Source organism: Acinonyx jubatus, chromosome D1, assembly GCF_027475565.1.
Source record: "Acinonyx jubatus isolate Ajub_Pintada_27869175 chromosome D1, VMU_Ajub_asm_v1.0, whole genome shotgun sequence".
Lineage (NCBI taxonomy): Eukaryota > Metazoa > Chordata > Mammalia > Carnivora > Felidae > Acinonyx > Acinonyx jubatus.
Genome location: NC_069390.1, coordinates 33019750 through 33029003, shown reverse-complemented (window position 1 = coordinate 33029003; position 9254 = coordinate 33019750). Strand labels below are relative to the sequence as shown.

General features: G+C 47.0%; 1 long non-coding RNA gene across 1 annotated transcript; it reads left to right on the top strand.

The window, feature by feature from the left end:
• Window positions 1-1414: 1414 nt before the first annotated feature.
• LOC128311805 (uncharacterized) lies at window positions 1415-2535 on the top strand. Its single transcript, XR_008290419.1, has 2 exons — window positions 1415-1959; window positions 2086-2535. It is a non-coding gene; the product is annotated as an uncharacterized LOC128311805 (long non-coding RNA).
• The last annotated feature ends 6719 nt before the right edge of the window (window positions 2536-9254 follow it).

Here is a 9254-nt window from a genome sequence, read left to right as displayed (position 1 = left end):
TTCTAACCTTGTATTTTCTAGGTTATTTATGTTGACATATATTATCTCAGTTAATCCTATAAGCTGACCCTATAAGAAATGGACTATCATTATACCCTTTTTACAGATAAGAAAAGTGAGGCTTGAAAAGAGCAAATAATTTGCCCAAGGTCACACAGATGAGATGTGACGAGACGAGACGAGATGAGATTAGAATCTGGGTCTCTCTAATTCCAAATCCAAGTTTTTAACAGCAGGAAATACTGCAAGTTCCCTGCAGGCAGGAGCTGAGCCTTTCTGATTTTGCTTGGTTTACTAGTGCCTGGCCCATGATCGGAGCCCATTGTAGGCGTGTGGAACTGCTCACTTCTCCCACCTCCCTGCCCGTCCCCCACCTGATCATAGCTGACACCTCTATAACTCAGCATGCCAGGTACACTCGATGTGTACTAGCTCACTTTCATTGTTATCACAACCTTTGAAGCAGATACTATTCTTTGCATCCTCTCCATTTCGTAGACAAGAAAAGTGAGTTACAGAAAGGTGAATAGCTTGGCAGATGACCCATAGTCATAAGTGGCCCAGCAAGGATTCCAACCCAGGCAGGCTGGGGTACGCCGGCTGTGACCACTAGATGCTACTATTTCTCCTGCTCTCCCACCACGTGGGCCTTCTTGACGCTTCTTGGAAAACATGCATTCTTCCACCTCCAGCCTTCACAGATGCCAATATCTTCCTATACTCTCTCCTACCGCACAGCCTAACTTCATCTTCCCTTGGTCTGTCCTGTCCATCCTCCAGGACTCTTGGTCAGGGTCTGCTGGTCTTGCTGCTCTTGTCCCTGATGGCCCTCACTTGTCCCTCCCAGCACTCACCACATAAACCAAGTATGTCAACTGCTGGTTCACCTGTCTGTCTCCCACACTGGGCGGGGCCTGCATTGCCGAGTCCTTGCTGCAGCCACAATGCTTGGAACTTGGCAGGAGCTCTATCCTTACTATGAAATGAGCAGATAAACACATAAGTCAGTGAGTGAATGCTGAATAATTCTTTTCTGGACCCCGTTGTGCTTGGCAACTACCACGTTTCATTCCATGCTGTTGAGTGAATAACTGAGTGTATAGTTTCATTCCAGCATTTATTTTTTCCTTTGGCTTCTCCCCCACCCCCCACTTTTCTCCCTGTTTAAAAATCCCAAAAAGACATGACAGAAGCACAAAGATCAAGGATCAGGCAGTTGGTTTACCAGAATAGTAAAGAAAAGAGAGAACCTGGAATTTTTCCTCCGGCTTCAATGTAGAAAAAATGTCTATATCCCGAGGTCTGTCCTAGACTCTGGAGCACTGCTCTTGCTGTCCTCTTGTCCCTCCCCAAACAGTAGACCTAAGGGCTCTGCCTGGAGGACTGGAGGCCCTGCAAAGAGCGAGGAAGCTGACTGAGCTGTGATTGTTCCTGAGCTGTGGGGACAGTGGCTGTTCTGGGCACTTCAGGAAGTACTTGCTCTAAGAGGCCCTTCCAGCTATTGTCTTTGGGGCCAGGCCTGTTGGGCTGGCCCCGGGACAGGGTGCCCCCTCCAGGCCAAAGGTCTGCCTAGGGCTCAGGGGGCAGGAAGGTAAAACAGGGTCAGTACTCAACCAGGAAGGGGACTTGGGCTCAAGCTTCTCTTTTCTTTAGGCCATTAGCGCCAGGAGCCAGGTGCCTCTGCACTTATTTGTCTCCTCTGGCCGTGCACGTATTGATTAAAGATAAGCCAGTCTCTCCGGGTGACAGGTGGCCCCGGACCAGCGAGAACTAGCTGGTGCCATGGAAGGCACGTGGACTTTGGAGTGGAGGCCCGAGGCCTGAACGCTGGCTCTGCCCCTCCCTCTGCCCTGGGACACTTCTGAATCTCCTCTTCCTCTTCCTCTGCCAGAGAAGAGATATAATCACCGGCTTGAGAGGCCATGAGGATGAGCCGAATAAGATTGATGAACCTGTCAGGTACACAATAGCAGTGGGAAAAGCCTGGTTTCCTTCCTTCTCTTGAGCAGCTGGATGAGGGAGGGCGGCGTGGGGATATGGTCGGGCGGCAGATGTCACGTCTCACTGCATTTCTGCCTGTCACAGGCTGCTGGCCTGGGCGCTGAGCCCGCTCCCGCCTGAATTCTCCCGACAGCTGCCCTGCTTCTCCACTTGGATTTGCCGGGGCTCCCATTGGAACCAAGAAAAGCCTCTGCTCTGCTCCAGTCACACACAAAAAAATAGCAAGAATGATGCAATATGTGTTTCTCATGGCCACCAGCCACGGAGAAGGTCCAGGCGTCCAGATCCCTACCCCAAATTCACGCCAGCATTGCAAATCAATGCCCTCTTGTTCCCATGAATCCTGGGTAACTCCCACCACTCTACCCAGCAGCAGCTCTGTCACCCCCTTATCTCGTGACAAAGGCCACCAACCTAGCCACTGAGGCACAAAATTGGCCGGGTGCAGAGAAAGAGTTTCTAAGTACCTAATCCCTGTAACCTGACCTTTAATTCTAATAACAGTGACATTTATTAAAGATTATGTGCCTGGCACTGTTCTGAGCTCTTCATATTAACTCATTTCATCTTTACCAACGTATTTTGAGGTAGGCACAGTTTATATCACCATTTTACAGGAGGAGAAACGGAGTCTCAGGGGGAGTGATGTCAGCATTATGGCAGCATGAGACATTCCTCCATTCTCTCCCCTTTTAACAATGAATTAAACATCCATCCATGAAGATGTCTCAGAGTGAGTTGTAGGAACCAGTACCATATGTCAAGGGACCCAGGAGGCCTCTCACCCAGCTGTGCATCCAAAAATAGGCAGACAGATCTCTTGGTAAGGGCTGTGGGTTCCGAGTCTCAGAGACTTCAGTGGCTGGCCCACAACCAAAGACTTGACACGTTGCAGGTGAGATGTGAACCCATTTCTGCAGCTGCCAAGTCTAGTGTTTTCTGTGTTCCCACCAGGGCACTGATTCCCAAACCAAACAAAACTGGACTCTCTCAGAGCAACACTGCAGAACAGAATTTGCCCCAGCAACTCTAACTTGTAAAGCCCCAAACTGAGTTTGAGGAGCAACGCAGGAGCTTAGGTATTCTTCGAAGAGAGAAAGGCAGGAAGCATGATGCCGTCAGCCCTCTTTCTGCCCTGAGCCAGGAGTGTGATCCTGGATCCACCACTGTCCCTCTCTGGTCTTCAGGACCCTCGCCTACAAAAGGAGCAGATAAAATTAATTTGGCTTCAGACAAGGTCCCTCCCAATGCTGGCATTCCAGTATCCCAAGAAACAGCTCCCATTTATTAAGCATTTCCTTGGTGCCAGTTACTGGACTGAGTACTTTATGTAATCACAAAACCATCACAGCTATTTTCCAGGCTCTGCTGTGAGTACTCTCCCCTGTCCTATCTCATTTAATCCTCAGAACAACCCTAAGAGACAGGTATTACTCCCTGACCCCCCTTCCAGGAAGCTGAAACTCAGAACAGTGATACAAATTCATCCAAACTCACCCAGTCTGGAAGTGACGTCGGTGGGATCTGAACTCAGCCCGTCTGCCTCCAAAACCCATGTTTTTCATCACCAGACTAGTCAACAGCGCCTCCTCCACCTCAGGCAGGGACAGGTGCCAGGAACAGGCGCTATTGTTTTTTTGCTTATCCCGCTGCCTGTCCATCTGCAGTTGTTATTTTCCCATTGCAATCATCAATCACGGCGTGACTTAAATGGGTCAGGGAGAGGGTCCCGCAGCTGCCCGTGTGTGGCTGCAGCAGTCCGCTGCCCACAGTCCTTCCTGTTGGCTCCATGGGGACATCTGCGGAAAGCCCTTTTTTTGAAAATAAACGGATCCAGTCGGGGGAGGGGTCCCTCTTATATATTTGGTCACAGCCTCAAGGCTAAACTGGTGGCCTGGCAGCTCTGAGGATTTTCTCTGAGTGCCAAGTGTGGGTGAACAGGTTGGGAAACTTGAGAACAGCACAGACGTCGGGGAAAATTCCACCTGCGGTTGCCTATGGCGGAAGGGCTGTGTGGCCCAGCGTCTCTTCTCCCCAGGATAACTTGCAAGCTGCCGCCTTCCTTCTCCCCGCAAACTAAGGGAGCAAAGAAACTCTAGGCAGCGGCCCAGGCCTGAGAGAGAGCTGGCTTCTGCAGGAAGAAGGAAGGGAGGGTGCAGAGGCCCAGTGCCGTTCCTCTAGGGGCAGTAGGTCATTCAGAAGTCACTGACCTGCAGGCAGGGGCAGATCTCTCTCGCTTGGGCACAAATCCCACTAATCCCCTGGGCTGTACTGCCCCAGCTGCCTGTAGACAGGAGCCAAGATGGGGTTCCTCCCAGTCAGAGGAAAGGTATCTGGCATGACTTCATCAGGAGAGCCGCTGAGGTGCCGATCCCAGAGGAACCATCCAGAAGCCAGCAGAATTTGAACTGAAGAAACTTCCAGTAAGAACGCCTTCCTGTGAGGTCACACACTACCAAGTTCACCACGTCGCACTAACTGTACTTCACTCCTTGAAAACATTTTCTAACATTCATTTCGAGCTTTTTTTTCCCTTACTCTGTCACAATTAAAATTTATTTATTTATTTAAAAAAATTTTTAACATGTTTTCATTTTTGAGACACAGAGAGAGACAGAGCGTGAATGGGGGAGGGGCAGAAAGGGAGACACAGAATCCAAAGCAGGCTCCAGGCTCTGAACTGTCAGCACAGAACCCAATGAAGGGCTTGAACTCATGGACCATGAGATCATGGCCTGAGCCGAAGTCAGATGCTCAACTGAATGAGCCACCCAGGTGACCCTCACAATTAAAATTTAAAACAAACAAACAAGCAGTCGTTTCTAGAAGAAAACCACTTGAGCAAACAGTGTGGACATGGCAAGAATTCTATTTCTTGCCCCCTGGGAGGACAAGTCTGGACCCCAGACTGTGCATTTTGACTGCACTGGTCACCAAGGGCTTGCTCTACTGCAACCACAGGTACCTGGATAGTATTTGGTGCATGTTCATTGGTCTCCAGTCCTGCCCATGTAATTTCATTCCTGGGCCCCAGAGAGAGACAGCAGGCTTTGGGGTCACAAGGGACTGATTCCAAATTCCACCTCCACTATTTTATTTCTCCATGATCCTAAACAAGTCACCTACAGTTCGTGAGACTTGGTTTCCCCATCTGCAAAGTGGGGCTAGTGCTATCTATCTTGAAAAATCATTATAAGGCTGAAAAGAGATAAATGTCTGCAGAAAGCAGCTGGCACATTGTAGGCACTGTATAAAGTTCATTCTTTTCCCCTTATTTCTCACACCAGGCAAAGGAAATACTATTAATAATAGACTTGAAAAGAAAAGAAAAAAGGAAGGAAGGAAATAAAGAAGAAAAGCCTTGCAGCCCAAGCCACAGTCCAGTCAAGATTTACTGTGATTCCACCTTCATTTCCTAAGCTCAGTGCCTCTGCCCTACACCCCCACATGCTGATCCCTGTGCCAAGAAAATGTCTGAAAGTCTTCTCCCCTTTGTCTGTCAGGACGTCTCTTAGTTGATACAGGGAGAAGGCTGGGGGGTCTACACTGTCAAGTCCCTCCAAATGCTTCCAGCTCCATCAGATGTCTCCCTGACTGGGGCTCTGCAGGGATGCCCCCTCTCCCAGATGCCAGAGCAATATCTATCAGGATCCCTCTTGGGAGGACCATTTCACATTCCTTCAGAGAGAATCCCGCCTATTTCTGCCCAACCCCACACCCCATCTCAAGGAAAGCTTTATCACCACAAAGAATGATGTTCTTTTAGCAAAAACTGATGAAGACTTCAGGATCTGAAGCAGCCTCAGTTTGAATCTTGGCTCTGTCCCTTACCTGCGTGACTTCAGCCAGGTTACCTAACCACACAAGCAGAATCACGTTATCTATAGGATGAGGATACTATGGTGTGTGCCTCACAGGGCTATGACAAAGACTCATTAAGATTATTTATTTAAAATATTTAGCACACAATAAATAAATAAATAAATAAATACCTAGCTTGGCACACAGTAAAGGCACAGTATACAATTGTATTTTTATGACCTGGCCATTAAAAATTTATAGGCCATCTGCATGCCTAAAATTCCAATTTTTGCAACTTTAATCAAAAAAAAAAAAAACAAAGGGGGAAGGACAGGATAAAAACATTTAGAAAGGAAAATTTTCTAAGAATTTTTTAAAGAGAAGAGAAGCATGTGGAATGGTCAGGCTTTAGGCACTACACATACATTCTCACTCAACTCTCATACCTTTTGGAGTAAACTGGAGGGCTAAGCAGAGAAATAGTTGGGAACAGACTATCTGAGTCTGAACTCTGACTTGGCCACTTGTCTGCATGATCTGAGGTGAGTGGCTTGCCCTTTCTGGGCCAATTTGTTTATCTAGTAAAATGAGAATCATGATACCTGTAAGGTAGTCGTGAGGATTAAGTGAGTTGATATATGCAAAACAGTAAGAAGGGTGTTATGCACACAGTAGACACTCAGTACGTACGGCTGCTGTAACCTTTTACAGAGCCTGAAACCAAGGTTCAAGAAGGTTAATTAATTCATCCAAGCTCACATGTTAGTAAGTGGCAGGAGCAGAATTCAAATCCAAGTCCTACTGATTCTGGAGCCAGTGGAGCATTCATCCCACTACTCTTTATCACATACCTGATAGGAAACTAGTTAGGACTTTCTCTAGGCAGAAAAGATAGGGCCACAGAAAGTGGAGCTTGGGTGTTACAGACTGTGATGCTTTATTTCTGGCAGAAGTAACAAAGAAAGAAAAAGGGAACTGGTTTGAGGAGAAAGAGGGTGAATTATACTATGACATCAGAAGTTAACTCTGTAAATAAAACAAAAAACAAAAAAACAATGTTTTAGGCCATACTGCCACCTGTAAGTACAGCCCACATTCCAATCAGTTTGAAAAAGCCCTTGTGGGAAAGTTCCAGACACTTTAAATTCTGATGAGAGGAGGGGAGCCCTGGTGGCTGGTTTTCCTGTGCATGGACCCTTCCTTGGGTCCAGTCCTCAGGGAGGCATCGTTCCAAAGCACTGAACCAAATATGCTCTGCCTTTCTGCCAGGCCCAATGCCCACAGTTAACAGAACATGAAATCCTGGTTCAGGGCCCAGCTGGGAGGGCTGGGAGGCTGGGCAGGGTGGGGCATTCAGGGACTCCATGCGACTGTCATTGGCTGTGGGATTAGCAGTGATTTATTTTCCTTTATAGTGTTTGCTTGAGCATTGAGCATATATTGCTTTGGTGATTAGAAAAGCAATTGTCGAAACAAAACAGGTAAAAAACCACATGTGGTCATCTCTGGGTTGTGGGATTACTGGTGATTTGTGTTGCTGCTTCTTTCCTTTGTGTGTTTTCTGTTTTACTTTGTTTTCTGCTTTGAATGTGTAATGCTTGAGGATTTAAAAGAAAAAGGAATAAGCGTTATTAAAACTCAAACAAGAATGATTTCACGTGAGTGTGAGCTCCAACCGCCTAGGCCTCTCGGGCTCCTGTCACAACATGCTGAAGGTGGAATTAGGTAATGTCCTCCCTCAGAGAAGAGAAAAACCTGCCAATAGGGGATGGCTGCTCTCCCAAGGTATAGAGCACAGTAGTAGCTCACTCCACCAGCACTACCGCATTGAGCAGTGAGTGCATCTTCTTGGTGCTGTTCAATGGACTGGTCGGATTATTTTTTACCAAATGGAAAAAAAAATGTGTTGCCACCTGATCGAAATTCATGTTGTGTCAATTAGCTCCATTCTTCAAACTGGGAAGGAAATGTTCAAAGTTCCCTAGAGAAACCTTTGAGGGCTGTCGATTCAAATGCAAATATATATGAGCTCCTTGGGGATATAACCTCTGCCAGGAAAGAAGAGAACGGGCCAAAGTCAATGCTCTTGTTTTTTGTGTGTGTTTCTTCTCTGGAAAGAAAGAAAAAGAGGGGAAGAGAAAAGGAGAGAGAGAGATGGAGGGGTGCGGAGAAAGAAAAAGAGATGGAAGGAAATAAAGGAAGGAGGGAAGGAAAGAAAAGAAGGAAGGGAGGGAGGAAGGAATGGAGAAAGAGGGAAGGGAAGGGAGGGAGGAGGTGAGGAAGAAAGGAAGGAGGGAAGGGGGAGAGAGAGAGGAAGGGAGGGAGGAAAAGAAAGAATACAAAGAGAATGTACGGGAAGGAAGAGGGAGAGGGAAAGGGTGAGTTTAGAAACATCAGGGAGAGGGAGCAGTGTTGACAGTTAGAAGGCAATGGTAATATTTAGAACAAAAGGGGCCTAAAAAGTGATTTTTTCCACCCCTGTCATTTTCCAGATGAGAAAGCTGGGCCCAGAGAATTCAGTAATTTGCCCATTTCAAACAGTTACATGATGATAGAAGCAAGATTACAAGCCAGATCTCCCAATTCCAGACCTGGCTCACTTTCAATTCAACTCTGCGCACTCTGCCTTCAGGTGCAGTGAGGGATGTGTGACCTACCCAGCCTATTACAAAGGCCTTGACATTTCGAGGATTAAACATTTGGATGATGCCTCGGGAGTATTCCTTCAAAGACGGTTCTCTCAAAAAGAGGTGGATCAAAGAAGACTGGTGGAAAGAGGGGTCTGTATCCTTTAGGGTACTTTCAACTGCCAGCAACAGAGAATCTGAGTCAAAGTGGCTTAAGCAATAAAGGGGATTTTGTTGCAAGCACCACAGTATGGCCACCTACAGGGAGGTTTGTTCCCAGCAGCTAAATTAAATCACCCAAGTTTGAGTTTCTCTCCAGCTTCATGCTCTGCCTTCATGGTGCTCTTCAGCACCATCTTTCTCGTACAGCTCACTCTCCTTGTGGCCCTAACCCAGAAACTCTCAGACCAGGTCCCTTCCCTTCCCTGCCCTATCCTGGACCTCAATTCCCTCAGTTGATGGGACTGATCACTGAATGAGCTCAAAGTGCCCTTGCACCTCTAACAGATTTTCTCAAGAAGTGGACCATGGACGATTTGCATTAGAATAGTCACTTAGACTGTCTGTGAAACCAACCATATAGCTCCTACACTCTAACCCAATGCCAATAAATCATAATATCTGAGGAACACGGGGGTCTGTGGTGTCAACAAGCTTGCCCAGAATATCCTTGTGCCCATTGAAGTTTGATAAATATTTGTTCCCAAGAGAACCTAGAACAGGGAGTAAACTATAGCTGCTGAGCCAAATTCTGCCTGAGAGTTAAGAATGGTTTTTACATTTTCAAAGGGTTGTCTTTAAAAAAAATTCACACAAAGAAGAATA